The sequence below is a fragment of the Hyaena hyaena genome, unplaced genomic scaffold (assembly GCF_003009895.1).
Source record: "Hyaena hyaena isolate Hyena2069 unplaced genomic scaffold, ASM300989v1 scaffold_384, whole genome shotgun sequence".
Taxonomy (NCBI): Eukaryota; Metazoa; Chordata; class Mammalia; order Carnivora; family Hyaenidae; genus Hyaena; species Hyaena hyaena.
The window spans coordinates 639,784-655,232 of NW_024081016.1; positions in this window are offsets into that span (position 1 = coordinate 639,784).

Genomic DNA, 15,449 nt, shown 5'->3' on the forward strand with positions numbered 1-15,449 from the left:
CTTTTCCTGAAGTGAGTTTGAGGAACAATATTTCTCTGTTTTACCGTAACTATGTAGGATATAGCCACACTTTACCGATTGGTGAATGGCTTGCTTGTTAATTCTCATGTATCAGTATGGGATGAAATTAGAACCCTTGATCTTCCTAGTTTCTGCCTCCCTCTTCTTCCTTATATCTACTCCTCCTCCCTACATGTATCTTTTACCTTGATCATTTTCTAGTTTTGTTTAGATGCCCGAATATATCATGCCTCTTGTCTTCACACATTGTATTGATTTCCTATAGACCCTTAAATTACCACAAACTTGGTGGCTTAAGCAGTAGAAATTTATTTTTTCACAGTTTTGGGGGCCAGAAACCAAAAATCACGGGTTAGCAGCTACATGTTCTCTTTGTAGATCCCAGGGAAGAATCTGTTCCAACTTCTGGTGGCTGCTGGCAAGCCTTGGCTTGTGCTCACATTAGTCTCGATCTCTGTGGTCACATTGCCTTATCCTCTTCTGCCATTGTCAAGTCTCCCACTTTCTCCCTCTTATAAGGATGCATGTGATTGCATTTAGCGCACACCCAGATAATCCAGGAATAATCTCCCCATCCCAAGACCCTTAACTGAATCACATCCGCAAGAATCCCTTTTCCATTAAGGTAATATTTACAGGTTCTAGGGATTAGAACCTGGATCTCCTTGGGGAAGTCACACACATGCCTGTGATTGTCTTCCACCCTTTGTCACTAAGTCAGTGCTTCTCAGACTATCTCTGATAAAAGGTCACTAAAAAAAATTAAATGCCACTTTGCTTCAGAGTGATATATTTAAAAAAAATCACATGCTTAGATTTTGCAGCAATACCAAATTTCTATAAAGGTGTCTTAACTCTTACTCTTGTCTCAAAGGAGACCACTAATAGTTTAAAGACTTCCATTACTACTTTGAGTAGCGCTGATCTAAATTAGTGTTTATTCAAGCACTGCCTTTCCCAGGAATCTTTTCCTATCTTTCCCTTTTGGCTTTGCCCTATGTTTCTATGGTTCCTAGGATACTTTTCTTCTCCTTATCACCTTTTTCTTCAGTATTTGCTTTCTCTTCTAGCCTTAAGCTCCCTAAAAGTAAGAACCAAGCTTTGGTGGGCTTTGAGCCTAGCATAGATCTTGATATATACTAAATGCTCAGTAAATATTTGTGGAATTAATACATGAGATACTCATGAAATCTGGAGGTTATATCCATGATAAACAGTTAAAAGGACTGACTTTGGGGAAAATTTGAGGAAAGGATGAAGCTAATGAAATTTAAAGGAGCCTAGGATGGTGTGGTAGATTGCAAAAAACGGTCTTTCTATCAAGAGGGAAATCTGTTTCCTTATCCTATAAATATGTACTGGCCTAGTGACTTGCCTTAACCAATAGAATGTGACAGAAATTATATTTGGAAGTCTGAGCTAACACTGAGAAACATCATAGCTTTTGTTACCCTTTGCCAGCATATGAATAAGGCTGGCTTGGGCTGCTGGAGAATGAGAGACCTTGTAGAGACAGGTATCAGTCATCCATCTGAGTCTTCCAGATATGCAGGTAAGCTCAGTCAAGCACAGGTGAGACTAGATCAGTACAGCCTAGCCACCTGGCTGAGACCAGCCCAAAGTGATAAGACACAGAATCATGAGCTAAATAAAATGATCATTATTTTAAACCACTAAGGATGGTGGTTTGTTATACAGCAAAAGCTAATTGATCCAGACAAGAAATGAAAAATGGGATATGAAGTTGTTCTCTATGCCTGGGGTAGAATAAGAGATGGGTTCACATTGTGAGGGGGAGGATTAGGGTTAAAGGTCAGCAAGCACATTTTCTTTGCAGATTGTCCAACATTAGAACACTAACAGAGCCGGTAAGGGGCTTAACACAGAAGTAATTTGAGTCTCTGGTTATGGATCAGAAGGGTGCTAACAGATCCTCGTAGAGCTTAAAACCAAGATCTGTCTTTATAAACAGTCAATAGGCAGAAGTTGATTGCTCAGTTTATCATAATTAAATAAAAAATGACAATAAGCTTGACAGGAATTTACAAACAATACAAAGGAAAGAAGAAAGCAGTTGAGAAATACAGCTTTTGCCTCTAATAGCTACAGTTGAACTTGTGCTTCTTTCTCCTCATGACTCATTTGGCCATCCTCTTGATCATCCTCTCCACAAATATGTGTGTCCCCTCCAAAAATATGTGCCAAGGACCTCCCAAGTGCTGGGCATAGGACTACATATCAGATATTCAGTGGTGAGTGACAGACATCACAGATCTTATAGTCTAGCAGGAAAGACAACCCAACAGGCAACCGTTAAGCTTTGATGATTAGGCTTTTTTCAGACACATCTAGCCATGCCTTTCTACCTCTGTGATGCCTACCATCATGTATAGCCAGCCTCCACCAAGCCTTTGGTATCTGTACATTTAGCATGATGCTTAGATTACTTCATGACTAATCTAAAATCAGTCATTTGAAATCATGCATTGCTAAGTTTTTGATATGGATCATGAGTAGAGTCAGAAGGTGTGAGAAAAGTAGTAATAACACAGCAGGTGCAGGCTTTTGTGGGTTTACAGGTGAGCCTATTTGTACTAGACTACTGTGCACATTTTAAACTTCTGGTATAAAACATCTGAGGCCTGAGATAACAAATAAGATATATTGTACCCAATGTTAAAAACATCTCATAGTTTATCACAGTAAATCAATCAGTGTTTTTCTAGAAATACTGGAACTGAAACAATAGTTGAGTAAAAACAGGAAAATCTCTAGAGGTGTAGTTGACTTAAAGGCATTTCTTGAAATCTTGAATCCCAAGGGTCAGAACACAGTATTAGATCCCTGAGAGATGTTTTTATAAGCTATGAAAAAATGGCTTCTAGAAAGTTTTGTTTATTGTTTGGTAAAAGGAACACAATTGCTTAATCATTGAAACAGTTCTCCACTACCTGAAAGCCAATTATTCCAAATTTGTGCCTCTTTGATCCTGTGTCCATTTCACCTCACAGTACCACCACTATCCAAAGGGTTGCTGAAGAAGGCAGAGGCCAAGTAAGTCAAATCAGCTGCAAATTAACAGCACATTAGCTATGCTGGTTCTCTGAATAGCTTGGTAAGAGACTGGCTTCATCTTTTTTTAATTTCTAGGAGAGAGAGAGAGAGACAGCGTGAGCAGGGGAGGGTCAGAGAGAGAGGGAGTCACAGACTGAAACAGGCTCCAGGCTCTGAGCTGGCAGTCAGCACAGAGCCCGACGCGGGGCCCGAACCCACGAACCGCGAGATCATGACCTAAGCGAAAGTCGGACGCTTAACCGACTAAGCCACCCAGGCGCCCCTGGCTTCGTCTTTGTAACACAGTGGTCTTGTATGCTTGTAGATTTTATTAATTCCACTGTCCTTGTCCATAATGACAGTAGTACATAGCCAAGAGTAGGTGACCAGAATATAGTTTTCTATTTCTTCTATTAATTTTGCTTATATATTTTAATTTTTAGCATACGCCTCACCCAAAGTTCTCCATCTACAAAAGTTCTCAGCAAGGTAAAATAGAAAGACTATGGGACTGGGTACTGAGAAACAAACTTTTACTCATGGCTCAGGGATCATCTAACTTCTCAATATTCAGTTTCTGTATCTAAAACACAAACAAAACAGTGGTTTCGAGTCCTTGTTATGGGCAGGAGGGTGTTCTACTAATCAATGAGAAGGGAGATGCTATACAGAGGCTAAAAGCACTGTGTAAATATAACATTTTAAATTCAAACACTTGATATTATGCTCTTTGGAAACTACTCCTGAAGTGGCTCTCAGTTCTGACCCAGGGGTGAAGTGCAGCTGCAGATGGTGGGCTGTGGAAACTTCCCTTCCATGTTGGAAGATGGTTCCCCCTCACTGGTAGGTCTTTCTTCCTGTTTTTATGTCAGAGCTCAGCAGCTCATCTTTCATGGGTTTGCAGTTGTACATTGACTATCTCCTGAAAAACTCTAATTGACCTAACTTTTTAATTCACAGGCATGACATTAAACTTGGGAATTATAAGATTATTTCTTCCAAGTCACAATATTCAGTGTGCACACACCACATTTTAGGGTTTGAAATTTAAAGAATGTTTCATTAACTGTCTCTGCTGTATCAATTCCAAAACCTTAGAGGCATTTTCTTTAATAAGAGGATACTGTTGAGAATTTGAGTCATTGAATCCCTTTAAATCTTTCTCCTTTGGTGAGGAAAGCCCTATAGACATCATATCTTGCTTTGTTTAAACTGCAAGGGAAAACACACATACATCCATACAGACTTATGCATACACACTCCAGAAACAGGAAATGCTCCATTATGAAAACCTAAGCTAATTATGTCTATTACATAAAATAAATAAGTATAGTATATACATACTTATATATATTCATTTATTTTTGAGAGAGAGCACAAGCTGGGGAGGGGCAGAATGAGATGGGGAAAGAAGACCCGAAGTGGATGGGCTCTGTGCTGAAAGCAGAGAGCCTGAAGCGGGGCTTGAACTCATGAACTGTGAGATAATGACCCAAGCTGAAGTTGGATGCTTAACTGATGGAGGCGACCAGGTGCCCCAACATATATTTTTTTAATGGCTCTAAGTAAAGTATATTTTACTGTTTAAAAACATAGAGAATGTTGACAAAGAAGACAAAAGCATTCAATAGAGAGGCCACGCAGTATAAAGGAAAGGCTCTTGGACCCAGAGACCTCTGCTATGAACTTGTGACCATGGTAAACAACTTTAACTCTCTGAACCTCAGTAAATAAGGAGCTGGGCTCAGTAGCATTTATGAGATTCCTTCCAACTTTAAAATTGGATTTTAATACCAGTATCAGTTCTAGTGTACTATATTCTTTGGGTTTCTCAATGGTTAGGGTCTAGAATAATGTCTTTCCTTTTACCTCCATTATTCCTTTCCTTTCTTCTATAAGAATAATTTTCATGCACGTCTGTGATGTTCCTAGCCCAATGCTACAAGCGATAAGATAGCAGTGACAAAGACAAACAAGGTCCCTGCCCTCATGCAACTTGTGTCATTGAACTCAGAAAATGAATAATGAATCTGGTAAAGTCTATGAAGGATGGCTCTTGCTGTCTTGGATAGCCGAGGTGATAGACTATCTTTGGAAAAGCCAAGGTAGATCCCTGCCTGATCATTTAGGCAGGATTTTACTAATTTGTACTGTCTAACAGGAGAAAGTTTGCATTTAGAAGCTAGAGCCTGGAAGGCAAAGGGTAGAGCATGCACTAATGGGTACCTGTCTTCCAATTCTTTGGTCCCACATTCTCTTTTCTAATCTCTATTAGAGAAGCAGATTGAAAGATCAGATGTCCTGACCTGGTCACTGAGCAATAGAAGCCACATTTCCTGTTTGTTAGACGAGAGCACTGCCCCCACCCCTACTCCCTTGCAACCCACAGGGCCCTACATGGTTACAGATGATGAACCATAGATAACTTGTATTTTAAATAGCTGAAGAGTGTGAAACATTCTTCATGAAAAGAGATTTTGTTTCCTTTGTTGATATCCAAAAGAGGGTGAAGATAAGGTGACTCTAGACATGGTTTGGAGAAATTTTCTGAAAAATTGATCTGAAACTTGTGACGATATTTTGCCAAATGAAACTGGCCCAGATTCTTCAATTCAGATACCATACAACACCTCCAAGAATCATTACAACTCTTATCTCCCATGAGAGGAGTTGGCATTCTACAGATTCTCTTATCACAAAAAACAAAGGATCATCATAAATATCAAATGGAGGTTCATGTCTCTCATTTCATAATCCAGCCAGCTGTGCTACTGAAGCAAGGTCTTTTGTGAGGGTTGTATGAGTTAGCAGATGTAAACAGCTTAGCACAGTACTTGGCACGTAATGAAAGTGTAGTGAATTGTAGGAATTGATAGATACTTAGGTGACAGGCACATTCTTGCATTATCTGATACCACAAAAAAAAATGCCTCAGTGATTTAATATGTTAGAAATAAACATAGGCTTTGTTTTATTTTCTTTGATTTATTTTCAATAGAAACTACATATTTATTTCATTTTATAATACTAGTCAGGTACTCATACTTCAAATACCATTGCTTCCTTTACATGTTATGGGGCCAGAGATTCATCACTGGAGTTTCAGTTGTAGAGAATGGGAAGTTTTCTGTTTTCAAAAAATCTTTGGGGGAGTCTTTGGGAGAGGGAAAACTTCAGTTTCTTTAAACCAGCATCTAATGAGACAGTTGGGAAGAAACAAGTAAACCAAATAATTCTTGAAAACTGCCTTTGAATATAATTGTGATCCTTTGAATACAATTGTGATCCAAGAGGTAAAATGGAAAGTGTTAACTATTGAGAGACTGCTGTATATTAGAGTAATTAGGCATTCTCACCTGACTTTTAAATCATTTAAGTAAAAGTGGTTATGTCTATTTTAATAAGCAAGAATATTAATGGCTCAGAGGGCTTAAGGGCCTATCTTTAGTGCTTCTAAGGTTAGGTGCTAGAATTTAGAATTGGGTTTACCTAATTTCAAAGTCAAATCCATTTCTCCTACTGTCATATGTAGGAGAAAGAGTAGAAAATAAAACAAGGGGTTAGGTTGCAGTGGCGAGGCATTTGCTTGGAACAAGCCTTGGGATAAAAACCGATAAACAGGAGAATTTGCTTATTTTAGTTTGCTTGGCCCACCATACGGAATACAGTAGATTGAGTTGGCTTAAATAACAGACATTAATTTTCTCACAGTTCTGGAGGCTGGAAGTCTGAAGTCAGGGGGGAAGAATGGTTCATTTCTTGTGAGCTTTCTCTTCCTGGCTTGTAGGTGGCTTCCATCAATGTGTGTGTTCATATGACCTGAACACAAGGGGAAGGAAGGTGGGGGGGCGGGGAGGAGAGGGAGAGGGAGGGAGGGAGCGCAAGAGCCAGAGCAAGTGAGCATGAGAACATGAGTGCAAATTCTCTGGTGCCTCTTCTTATAAGAACGCTAATCCTATAAGATTAAGGCCTCATTCTTATGACCTCATTTAACCTTTATCACCTCCTTATAGACCTGATCTCTGAATACAGGCACACTGGGGGTTAGGGTTTCAACATATGAATTGGGGGGCATGACACAATTCAGTCCATAGCAATAATACTTTTCTCTGAGTTAATGCTTGTCTGTGTCTACTTTATTTTTGTATTCCCAATGTTTAAAATGGTTCCCATAATAAAATGGAATAATTTATTTTGCATGAAATAATAAACAATTGTATGAATAAAGGCAGTTGGAGGCTCTTGCTTTCTGAAAGGCTATAAAAATTGATGCTAAGGTATAATGGTATAGTAAAAAGACCTTTCAGCAGTTTAATTTTTTTGTTTGTTTGTTTTCTTTTTTAAAGTAATTTCTATACCCAGTGTGGAGCTTGAACTCATGACCTAGAGATCAAGAGCTGCTTGCCCTACTGACTGAGCCAGCCAGGTGCCCTGCAGTTTAATTTTCTTTAAAAATTTCCCAAGAGTTTCCATTAAATAACTTACTGTATATTTAGTTTTAATCTCGAGCAGGGCTTCTCAACAAGCACACTATAGATATTAAGGATCAGATAATTCTTTATTGCGGGGGCCGCATAGTGCCTTGTAGTATGTTTGGGATCATCCCTGGCCTCTACCCACTAGGTTCCAGTAGTCCCCCCATTCCAGTCATGGCAATACAAATTGTCTCCAGACATTACCAAATGCTCCCAGGCAGGGGTGGGGGGGGGTGGCAAATTCTTTTGAGAACTACCAATCTAGGGTCTAGACTCTAGACCTTAAGAGTATTATGGATCTTAAAACGGCTTCCCAATTTCAAAGCAAAGAATCTGTTTCAATTTCGTTAGGATGCATGATCCCTTGAGCCTTCCCCAGTTTCTCAAACTTTGGCCCCTTTCTTGACTTCACTTACCTCTTACCTTAGGTTTTACCTCATAAAACTCACACAGATTTCCTGCCTCAGCCCCACTTTTCTCGATCACCTGTCCTGCTGCTGTTCTTCTCTTGACAGTTCCTAGCCCCAGAAAGTGTCCATTCTCTGATCCTGCTTCCAGTAAAGGTCTATTGAATAAGCAACAAATATGGCATCTTCAAATCCTGCTTCTGTTGCAAAGGTATGCTCTCTAATCTCAGCTAAGCAGTGACCTGCAGCTTACCTCTCAGCTTTCTAGTGAATTACCCACTCTCAGATTCTACCATGAAGCTCATCTATAGCATTCCATTTATGTGAGCCCTACCATTATATTCTCCCATTATGTTATTGGCTCATTTTATAGCAAAACAAAAGGGATTGCCCAAACAAAATGTTTAGAACAAGAAACTTCAGTGAAATATTTGATTCCATTAAAATGCAGAGGTGCTGTAACATTCAAAGTGTCAGATTCCCGTTGGGAGTGTGGAAAACCTAATTAAAGGTGCCTCTCCCTTGGAAATGCCATAGGAAGCCCTCCAACTGCTAACACTCAACAATTTTGGTGCAAAAGCAAACAGTTCCAGCAAGCTCTAATTTGGCTCCTGAGATGTCTCCACTAAGGGACCATCTCTTTATTCGCTCTGAAGGAAAATCCATCCTTCTATCCAAGCATTCTTGGTCTTCTTCCTTGTCACCTTCTGCATTTTATGTCCCCCTCTCCCAAGCTTCCTTGCCCTCATCTTTAATTTCTTGCATCTTTAGATGCCTTGCATCTTTAATTTCTCCTGTTCTAGTTGTCTTTTCTTCTGTTTCTGAACACTTAGTGTTCTCCACCCTATATTAAAAAACAAAAATCTCTCTTCCTAATCTAGTGGTTCTCAATCAGGAGAGATTTAACCCATAGTGAACATTTCACAATATCCAGAGACATTTTTGTTTGTCACAACTGAGAGGAAAGATCCTTACTGCTGTGTAGTGGGTAGAAACCAAGGGTGCTGCAAAATGTCTTTAAAAAATAAATTACAGGACATTCTCCACCCAGCCCCCAACTAAGACTTACCTGGCTCCAGGTGTCCTTTCCTGAGGTTGAGAGTGTTCAACCCTATAATAACTTGGAGATACTGCATCATTTCTGCTCTTTCTTTTACTTTTTAACTTAGAAAATTCATTCACATCTTGCTGTTATGCTTACCGATCAGTCATACTCACTTATTCCTTAATTACTACAATCTAACTTCTTTCATTGGTCTCCAGATCACCAAATCAAGTGACCCCAGTCCAGCCCTTCGCTTCCCAAGCTTCTCTGAAGTAAGCTGATGCTACCTTCCCAGTCTGTAGCTCGGGAAATGAGGGAAGGGTCAACAGATCCTGCATCCCAAAGAGGTTAAAGCAAAGTCTCTGGAATGGGAAAGTCTAGGATTCACAGTACTCTGTAATCTAAACACTAGGCTTCAGATCAGTGCATCTGAAGTGAATTTGCTACCCTTTTCCACAACATGCCCCCCACTTAGAAACAATTAAATTTTTTTTAATGTTTGTTTATTTTTGAGAGAGAGAGACAGAATGTGAGCAGGCAAGGGGCAGAGAGAAAAGGAAACAGAGAATAAATATGCTCCAGGCTCTGAGCTAACAGTAAAGAGCCTGATGCAGGGCTGGAACTCATGAATCGTGAAATCATGACCTGAGCTGAAGCTGGATGCTTTACCAACTAAGCCACCCAGGCACCCCTAGAAACAGTTTTTATTGCCAGATTTGGGGCAAGGGACACTGCTGGCATTCAGTGGGTAGAGGCCAGGCAGACTGCTAAACCTTCTATAGTCTTCTTCCTTCTCTCTCAGCCTTAGGCCTCCTTCCTTGACTCTGCTCTATCTCCTCTAATCAGACAAATCTGTTTCCATTAAATCTACAGTCTCCTCTTCCTCTTCTTTTTTGTGCTACCTATCCTGCTGGTGTGTAAGCTCACCAAGGACATTTTAATCATCCCGGACATCTGTGATTCCTTTCAGGGTGCCTTGCTTTGGAGGATGGCTCAATAAATATCTGTTTGCTTGCATTAGCATTAAACTACATGGGTGTCTATGTATAAAACAAAACAAAAAGCACTCAAACCTCATGAAAAATGCTTGAGCAAAACTTGGAGCTTTTGTATATCATGTTACATCTTCCCTAAATTATTCTGTGATAGTAGAACAGGCCTGTGGAGAGCCACAAGAAAAGGGTGACAACTTGAATTTGTCACCGACACAACTGCTAAGGAGCTGTGTGACCTTATGAAATTTGGCGGTATTCTTGGGTATGTTTCCTCATCTATAAAACAAAGGACCCTCAAGCAAATCGGCATCAAGAGATGCTTTCCAACACTGAACGTCTATGATCCTAAATAGAAAACATGAAATTTAATTGCTAGCAAAACAGTTTTAATTCACCAGGTTTTTAAGTAAAAGGATATTCTGAAGTTGACCTAATCAATTAATATGCATCTACATTTTTATGAATCAAATATGATGTTTAGATATATATGTGAGTGAGTATTTTCAATTTTCCATCGTGTAAAGCTTAGTACGACCAGGCTTTATTCCTAGATCAAATGTTCCAGAGAGGTTCTAAGTGAGTAAAACAAGTTAACCATAAAAACATGGATCAGCCTTAACAATTTTGTCAGAGATAATGACAGTGTAATAGAGGGAATTTAAGAAACAATCAGAAGTTACGTGGGTTCCCCCCCCCACAAAGCACATGTTAAATTAACCAGTAACCCTTGAAACTGTACATACCTGATGATTATTTTATGTTATCTTGTGTTTTTAAAAAATGGTTCCAAAATGCTAGATTTACAGCACTGCAGAATCCCACACTGTTGCAATGCTGTCTTCAATTCAGCCACTTCATATTGAAATTTCACACACAATAATTGGCTGACCTTCACAGCTATGGCAGAAACTAATTAAAGCTGTAAGGCTGTGCTAGCAATGCTTTTGTGCGAAATGTGAAGTTTGGTGATAATGAAATATGGGGTGCAGATGTTATTGTCTTAGATAGACTGTGCCCTTGGTTCACACTAATGAAGAACAGCAATTATTAAACAAAAAGTATTTTTTACTCATTAATTATTTTGTGTTGTGATAGTAGAAATAAAAACACCCTGGCATCTCTCCTACCAGCTTCTCTCCAAAGTAATTTTATGGAACTTTTCCAGCTGACTTCTGTTTCATTAGACATCCAGTTTCTACTTTCTTCTCCTACTGATCTTAGACCTTTGGGAGCCTCAAGCAAGGACCTGGTTAGGTTCAGAAAGCAAAGGGTAAAGGGCAAGCTAAAAATGGTCACCCATAAAGATTTTCAGACAGCTGGAAGATTAAGTAAATGAAGCTTTTTGGAAATAACTTCACACACCAAACAGAGATGTCAGTAGAAATATGATGCCCTCCACACTGTTGGTGTATGATAGACAAAGGTCACTGCTGCTATTGAGGTGCAAGTGGAGAAATAAAGCAGGCCTTAGCTCTGTTTCTTGGTTGTTAGGAGGCTGAGTTTCTATTAATAGGTCAGTGTGACTTGCAAGACTTCCACTGGGTCAAATATAACAAATCACAGATTTGTAACAATTGAAGAAAAACACTAGAATAAAGAAAAGGCGCATTGTATAGTTAAGTCTTAACGTTTCATGGACTAATGATGGAGTCTGCTTCTCTTTATCCCTCTCCTCATTGACTTTAGGCCACTCAGTTCTCATTAACAGGGTAGAGATGGGAGGGACATGAATTAAAATCAAACTGGCCTGTTGCCCTATTTGGAAGAGGAGTTTGAAATTAGATGCCAAAAATAAAATTTAACAATTACTTGTGTAATTTTATCCCTTATGCATGCTCCATATTATCTGTATTCTACTACATTGGCATCTTAAGGCATTATCTATGAGGTGTCAGCTACTAAAACAGCAATGATGAAGGGTAGGAAATAGCAGAAGAAGCAGGAGGGGGAAGTAGGCATCACTGGTTTATGTCACCTTAGATTAAGCAAGGAAACAAAGGTTAGTGCTTGGAAGGGAAAAGACCAACGGCCATGGAAATACCATGTAGGGGGAAATACGCTATAGAATATATTTAGTCTTTCAGTAGCAGGATATTCAGTGGGACTATGACTGAATTTGAGGAGTGATTAATAAAGGTAGTAATGGGTAAAATGACTATGGAGACAATGTGACTCTTCATTTTAGGGAAATGGAAAGAACTTATTCACTTGTATAAAGGATAGCTATACATTGTCAGATAAAAACATAAACCTGTTTTGTGATTATAAAAAATTTCAATTGTGTAGAGAAGGGTACATATAGTAGCTGAATAGCCAAAAGGGGTACACCATACCATTCATTAGACTGTTGCCGCTCAGCTCCAACTCTGCCTCCACCCTTCAGTATGCCTCTGTTGGTAATAGAACATTTCTTCCTTGCCAGCATGCACAATGTTAAACTGTTTATTTAGTAGAGAGGGTACTGTAAGGACACTGGAGAAGGAAAGGGCTTTCTTCTTGTTTCATGTGTTCTCTGTTTGCTCTCTCTCTGTTTGCTCTGTAGCGTAAGGTAGCCAGAAGCTCATGGGGCACCAATGGTATTTAGCACCAGCAAGTTTCATCAGCATTACCCTCTTGTGTGGCTTCTCCCATACCCCAGAGGGTGGCTTTGCAGCAAACTTCTCTGCCATGCAGTGGGCCATGATCACATGCTCTCCAATGGCATATGTATCTCAGTCCTTGAAGGAAGGAGGGCTTCCTGGGGTCCTTTGCCCCACCGCTAGAGGTAGTAGCTGCTCTTGATATCCATTTCTGTAATCTTACTCCTCTTAGGTAAGAGTTACATACTCCTAGTATATAATCCCCTCTGGTAGTCAATAATCTTTTTCATTACATTTTCCTTGCTCAAATTACTGTATCTCTTCTGTCTCCTGATTGGAAACTGACTGATTCAATGATCCTCCTATCTTTAGTTCAACAACTTATAAAAGAAAGAAATGAAGCCTTTTATTATCATGACTGATTGAGTTAAATGTGAAAAATGTGCTGGGAAAGGAGGTATCGGTAGTAGAATATAGAATGCAATTGAAGCAATTGTCAGCTTTCAGAAGAAATAGCCATGAATTACAAAAGGTTACAATCCCATGCAATTTTCAATACAAAGAACAAAGCAAGAATGTAGCAAAAAAATGTAACTTTACCATATGCCAAATAAAATAGTAAATGAGAGACTGAAAGTACAGAAAATGGAAAAAGGTGATGACGCAGGAACATTGCCCCATGTCAGAATTACAGAGTATCCACTTAGGGATTACAAAAGGCCTCTAATATTAAATCCTTTGGGCCAAAATGTGAAGCAACTACTTTGGAGTAGCCCTGACTTCCAGTGCAGAAGGAAACGTTAGATTGTCTCAATCTCAGGAACTGGTTTTGCTCCTGTCACTGTTCATCCAGAATGCATCTCCAATTCATTTATTTGAGGCAGACTCCCTAGCATCACTAAATTGTATAGACACAAGATCCCATACACGGCCCTCTCTTTACAGCATAATCATCATTTTCCTCAGCAAATGTACCATTACACACAATATGATCAATAATGGAGTGGATGAAGTTAAATAGAGCAGTAAAGAGACCTAGCTGGGCACATTAATGAGAGGCAGAGCAGAGCAATGGAAGCCTGCCCTTCCCCAAGGAGAGAAATTGCCCTTAGGATGTCAAACCATGTTTCTCCTCAGGCTGCTTGGCACATGGACCTTCAGTACCAGGAGCGGAGTTTTGTGATGGTAGAGGCTGCCCATGGGAATGGCATCTGGGGAAAGCAATTCAGGCAAAAAAGGAGACGTTCTTAACTTGTTCAGTGGGAAATAAGTGAATTGCAGTGCTCCTGACCAGGTGTCTTGTCTGATACTTCTATGCTAGGAGTGCCCCTTTGGCTTAGAAAAAATAATGTCATACTTTGTTTCAAGCCAGAGCCCTGGGGACAGCTCAAACTGGGTTGCTGCAAAGAACTACTTTTTTAACCAGAGGCTGAGCAAAGTGCTGCTAATAAAACATCAGATGTCCTTATGGTGGTTTCTTTCAGACGAGGCTGGCTTTTGAATGATGGATCTTTGGCATCTGCCTGTTTTTAGCAAAGTTTTACTGTGAGGTCCTATTTGTGTTGGACTCTTATTTGCCCCCATGAGGGTAATACTGCTCTAAGTCGGAAATAGAGAATGACAGTGACTATGAAGTCAGTTCTTGTGAGTGTGTCTAAGTTACCAGGGAGGGTAGTTTGCACTTCTTCAACAACTACTGTTAGGAGCATGAGTAAATTGCTGCCCTACTCTGCTAGTGTTATAAAGTGTATTGCTGATTGTCTCCTAAATCAGTGGGTCCTAAACCAGGTGTGCTTTGTGGATGGGCCTGCCTTGGATATTCAGACTGAGTAGGTTCTGGGTGGGGGACAAGCATCTATATTTTGAACTAGTGTCCTAGTTGGTTTCCACACAACTGTTCCAGGGACTATGGTTTAGTAATCACTACACCTAATGATATAGATTCTTCAAGGGCCAAGATTGCCTGATGTGATAAAAAGTTGAAAGTGGAAAAATTGGTGCTCTTTGGGACTCACCACAAATTAGAAGGAGATCTGGGAATTTGGAGAGTCTGTATTAAACTAGCAAAAATAAAGATGGAAGCATTTAAACTGGATGTGGTACGGGTAGCAGAGTATTGGTATAAGATCTGGCTCAGCCTAGGTCCAGTATCTCCAGCACCATATTATACATGTTTAGGGGATACATTCTTGTTGTGTCCTCTGTCAATGACATCCCTTAGGGCACTGTTGGAAACTGTGTTCAATAATCAACACATCAGAAGCATCCTCATTGTGTTTCAATCCATGTAGTTCATCATTTTGGCCTCCAGATTAGGGAAAGGTGACTACTGTTGACCAAACGGGGTCTGTGACTGAAGGGTTAGGTAGCAGCGATTCCAAGGCTCATGAGGAATTGGGAGAACATTTGGTCTACATCACTTTGTAGTTTGGAGCATAAGAGGCGATTTGCTTTTCTTAGTTCCAAATCAAGAAGAACTTGCCTATGGAATGGTCTTGAAGAATATCTTCTATTTTTCCATGGTGGGGATTCATTTATGCTAATTTATTCATACTCTTTTACAAGGAGCTCATTAAAAAGAGTAGTGCAAAGTTGAGAGACACAGGTGATTGATATCAGGGCACAGCCCATAGTCAAGTAACAGGACAAAGATTACGGGTTCCATGGAGGGATCATACACATAATTGCCCTGTCAACAACCAGCATATATTAAAGTCAGGTTCATGCATGCACAATGTTTATTGGTTCATTCTAAGGATAATGTATGTTCCATGTAGATTCACATGAAAATAACATACCCACAATATACATCAAAATTCTGAAAAATTAATTACACATTACACATCTCCTGCCAGGCAGTCTTTCACAGTTAA